This window comes from Oncorhynchus mykiss, chromosome 22 (genome assembly GCF_057628025.1).
Source record: "Oncorhynchus mykiss isolate SJ-2025 chromosome 22, ASM5762802v1, whole genome shotgun sequence".
In the NCBI taxonomy this organism is placed as follows: Eukaryota; Metazoa; Chordata; class Actinopteri; order Salmoniformes; family Salmonidae; genus Oncorhynchus; species Oncorhynchus mykiss.
The window spans coordinates 29,724,103-29,729,394 of NC_143043.1; the positions used below are offsets into that span (position 1 = coordinate 29,724,103).

Sequence of the window (5,292 nt, forward strand, 5' to 3'; positions counted from 1 at the left end):
GACATGCATTTACACTCTCCAACACACATAGACAAAACATATGCAGTACAATGTGCAACAGTCAATACTTAACATATCACACTCCCCCTCTTGTGTGTGTGCACACTCAGACAGACAGACACTCTGTGAGGCCCCCGGGGCAGTAGTAGATAGCAGGTCAGAGTTGTATAAGAACGGTGATGCATCTGTATTAGAGCAGAGCAGATAAGCCTAGCAGAAGACCAGCCCTATTATATTACAGTACATTACGTGACGGGACAGGACATTAGTAAGATTGTGTGTGTGTGTGTGTGTGTGTGTGTGTGTGTGTGTGTGTGTGTGTGTGTGTGTGTGTGTGTGTGTGTGTGTGTGTGTGTGTGTGTGTGTGTGTGTGTGTGTGTGTGTGTGTGTGTGTGTGTGTGTGTGTGACATTACCTTAGTGTAACTGTAAGCTTTATGTAAAAGCTCTTAGCCTGACTGTCATACAGTAGATCAACAACACAACAGATAATACTCTACTTAGGGCATGTCACTAATAACCCCACATTTGAAGAAGGTAAGTACTTTGCTGTTCATATTATGTGTATTCCAACACAATATTTGAATGTAAGTTGCTCAGGATAAGAGCGTCTGGTAAATTACTGACATGTAATATGATGTCATTTAATGAATACATTGACTAATCAGTAGCAGGATACCCTAGCCTTACTATACTCACCCCCGGCATTTGATAGTGGACACACAAAACACTAATCGAATATATGGACACACAGGGCACATCCACTTAATATAATCGGCACACACAGGGACAGATAGATTTAACATAATGAAGACATACTAGAGCAGACACATACAGTATATCTAAAGGCAGTGGTGTGACTCTCTGTGTGTCGCCAGATTATGGTTCCTACTCCACAGAATGTAACAAAAGGTCAAAGTTTAATGCTACACTAATAAAACACGAGCTTCAACCAAGTACAGTTGAAGTTGGAAGTTTACGTACACCTTAGTCAAGTACATTTAAACTCAGCTTTTCACAAATTCTGACATTTAATCTGAGTAATAAATCAGTTAGGATCACCAATTTATTTTTAAAATGTGAAAAGTCAGAATAATAGTAGAGAGAATGATTTATTTAAGCTTTTATTTATTTAATCACATTCCCAGTGGGTCAGAAGTTTACATACACTCAATTAGTAATTGGTAGCATTGGCTTTCAATTGTTTAACTTGGGTCAAACGTTTTGGGTAGCCTTCCAAAAGCTTCCCACAATAAGTTGGGTGAATTTTGTCCCATTCCTCCTGACAGAGCTCGTGTAACTGAGTCAGGTTTGTAGGCCTCCTTGCTGGCAAAAGCCTTTTCAGTTCTGCCCATACATTTTCTATAGGATTTATGGCCACTCCAATAACTTGACTTTGTTGTCAATAAGCCATTTTCCCCCAACTTTGGAAGTGTGCTTGGGGTCATTGTCCATTTGGAAGACCCATTTGCGACCAAGCTTTAACTTCCTGACTGATGTCTTGAGATGTTGCTTCAATATATCCACATAATTTTCCTCCCTCATGATGCCATCTATTTTGTGAAGTGCACCAGTCCCTCCTGCAGCAAAACACCCCCACAGCATGATGCTGCCACCCCCGTGCTTCATAGTTGGGATGGTGTTCTTCGGCTTTCAAGCCTCCCCCTTTTCTCTCCAAACATAACGATGGTCATTATGCCTAAACAATTATATTTTTCTTTCATCAGACGAGGACATTTCTCAAAAAAGTACAATATTTGTCCCCATGTGCAGTTGCAAACCGTTGTCTGGCTTTTTTTATGGTGGTTTTGGAGCAGTGGCTTCTTCCTTGCTGATCGGCCTTTCAGGTTATGTTGATATAGGACTCGTTTTACTGTGGATATAGATACTTTTGTACCTGTTTCCTCCAGCATCTTCATAAGGGCCTTTGCTGTTGTTCTGGGATTGATTTGCACTTTTCTCACCAAAGTACGTTCATCTCAAGGAGTCAGAACGCGTCTCCTTTCTGAGCGGTATGACGGCTGCGTGGTCCCATGATGGTCTACTTTTTTTTCTGAGGTCTTGGCTGATTTCTTTTGATTTTCCCATGATGTCAAGCAAAGAGGCACTGAGTTTGAAGGAAGGCCTCGAAATACATCCACAGGTACACCTCCAATTGACTAAAATTATGTCAATTAGCCTATCAGAAGCTTCTAAAGCCATGACATAATTTTCTGGAATTTTCCAAGCTGTTTAAAGGCACAGTCAACTTAGTGTATGTAAACGTCTGACCAAATGGAATTGTGATACAGTGAAATAATCTGTCTGTCAACAATTGTTGGAAAAATTACTTGTGTCATGCACAAAGTAGATGTCCTAACAGACTTGCCGAAACTATAGTTTGTTGACAAGAAATGTGTGGAGTGGTTGAAGAACGAGTTAATGACTCCAACCTAAGTGTATGTAAACTTTCGACTTCAACTGTATGTTTGATACTTCCCCAATGAAATGACAACTCTGTAGCCAAAAGTACCAATAATTTCTCTCACTAACGACCCTGTCTAATGCACTCCTTTGACCTCTAATATCCCGTGAAAACTAGAATGACTCCCCCTCCGCACACACCCTCCAAAATCTACCCAACCCCTGTGCACTCTCCCTTCATCAGTCTCCAGCCCCACCTCCCCCTAAAACGAATCACCTGCTAACCCTTTCTTCCTATCTCTACAGTCTTACCTTGTATTCCGTTTCCTCCAGCCCTACTCTCTTTCCATGCTCCTCCCCTCTGGTATCTCTGTCCACCCTTTCTCCCCCGCCCAGGACAGGATAAATGCTGCTAGCTCCATCTTAGATATTGATTGTCTGTGTTTGCTGCTGGGCCTGCAGCTCTAAGTGGGTGAGATAGACTAACCCAGCCCACTGGAGACACATATGGAGAGGACATTAAGGACAAATTGACTTAATATGGCATTATTACATGAGCATGGAAGGGTGTTGATGATGATGTTCATGATGATGATGAGGATGAGAGGGAGGAGACAGAGGAGGAGCCTGTAGTGGAGCAGGTCAAGAGCTTAAAGTTCCTCGGTGTCCACATCAGTAAGGAACTATCATGGTCCAAACATATCAACACAGTCGTGAAGAGGGCACAACAACGCCTTTTTCCCCTCAGGAGGCTGAAAAGAGTTGGTATGGGCCCTCAGATCCTCAATCTGTTCTATAGCTACACCATTGAGAGCATCTTGACTGGCTGCATCACCAATTGGTATGGCAACTGCTTGTTATCCGACCACAAGTCGCTACAGAGGGTAATGCTTACATGATTCCATTACTACATGTGTTATTTCATTTTGCAATTATTTTTCTTATTTTTTAAACTCTGCATTGTTGGGAATGGGCTTGTAAGTAAGTATTTCTCGGTAAAGTCTACACCGGTTCTATTCGGTGCATATGACCAATACAATTTTATTTTATTTGTTTATAAGAGCAGGAGGATGATGGTGACGGATAGATATGGATGATACGCCAACTGTAGTTGTTTTTCTGTGGTAAACCAGGTAAATATGATGAATATCCAGATCCAGACAGAAATACATTCAATAATGTTTTCCATGCCTCTCACTTGCTTTTAATTTATTTTCTCTCTGACCCTTTTTTGTTTCTCTACACCCTTCCGTCTGCTCTTTCCATCTTCTTTCCATTGGTCCCTCTTGTCTTTGTTTTTCCTCTCTCTCTCTCTCTCTCTCTCTCTCTCTCTCTCTGTTCCCCCTTCCTCTCCCTCTGTCTCTTGTTTTCCCATGGTGGTAGTGCTGGTGTAATCCATACCTGGACGGCCGCCAAATGTGTCTGCAGACACCTGCGTCAGCCCTGCTCAGAAAAAAAGGAAAAAAAGAACAGATTTTCCCTCCTCCCCTCTCTCCTCCTGCTCTCTTCAGTCTCTTTGTATATCAGTTGTTCTAACTGTGATTGGATATGTTTGTGCATATATACGTATTTGTACATGTTTGTGTATGTGCGTATGTGTGTGCATATGTGGGTATGTGTGTGTGTGTGTGTGTGTGTGTGTGTGTGTGTGTATGTGTGCATTGGCTGGTTAGAATAAGGCATCTGACTTCCTTCCAGTGTGTGTGTGCGTGTGACCTCAAGGTCAACCTGCCCTCGGTGTCAAGCGGGATTTAAATGTGATTGAATTTGAATTGAATGCAGGAGAACTCGATTACCGGTCTCCACTCCACTGTCTTAATGGCTTGTTGTGACCTCCCAGTCTGTCTGGGACAAGGCAGGCCTATTGTTATGTGTTGGCTTGAATAAAGAGCACATTTGTTTTGGGTCCTTACACTGTGATTGTATTAAAGACTCCCATTGATTCAGATCAGTCAGTGTCTCACATCAGATATATCAGTCTAGATGACAGATTAGAAGAAAATGTCAGGGTGGTTACTGTGTACGTGTCCTTTCTATAATATGTACTGTACCTCTTCTCAGTATGAGCAAAAGTGGACGAACGTCGTCTCACTATCATTTATGTTTTGCGGTTTCAAACCAGGGTGACACTTCATTTTTAAGGTAATCTGACAAGCTTTTATTGATATTTCCCACTCAAACACAGTATATTTGTTGAAGTAGCTGTATGTGTTTTTCCCAAGGTCTACCCGATAGCTCATATTGTATCTTCTACCTGTAATCTCCATGTTATCAGTCACTCAACAGTCTCTGCAGGTTTTCCACGAGAGCTACTAGCCTATATGGCTGACTGCCTAAGTCTTTCTTTGGTATGAAAACAGCTGAACTAAGTGTAAAACAAATGTTACAGTGCGTAAGGTGGAAGCTGGCCGGCATGCTGTTCCGAGGCTGTGTGTTTGTCATCATGGTTACTGACAGAGTGGGTTATCGTTTGGGTGCGTTGTGGTTCTGGCACCCTGCCACACTCCTCTCCTATCTCTCTCTGGAATGGCAGAGAAAATAAACTGCCAGTTACTATAATATGCCACGGCCAACTGACCGTGTGTGTGTTAATTATAGAGAGGAGAGTATTGTAAAAGGGATGCCCTCATGAACACACACACACACAAATGCACAAGGACACAAACACGTACATCAACAAGAACATACACATATAAATTGCTGTCATTCAGGCTAGATGCACCAATACATCCGCTCCTAATAACTAAATGAGGTTTCAGTAACAACCTGCCCTTTCTTCTCCTAGAATGGTGTGTTCTGAGACAGGAACACTCTGTCTTTGTCTGTTTGCTGTGTGTGTCTGCATATGTGTGTGTGGGTTGAGCCTGGAAGCTGAGGGGCTGAGTAGTGTT

General features: G+C 42.3%; 1 long non-coding RNA gene across 1 annotated transcript; it reads left to right on the forward strand.

Moving 5' to 3' along the window:
• Nucleotides 1-3,032: 3,032 nt before the first annotated feature.
• On the forward strand, nt 3,033-4,313 carry LOC149972835 (uncharacterized). The gene is made up of 3 exons (XR_016490587.1): nt 3,033-3,285; nt 3,468-3,534; nt 3,785-4,313. It is a non-coding gene; the product is annotated as an uncharacterized LOC149972835 (long non-coding RNA).
• The last annotated feature ends 979 nt before the right edge of the window (nt 4,314-5,292 follow it).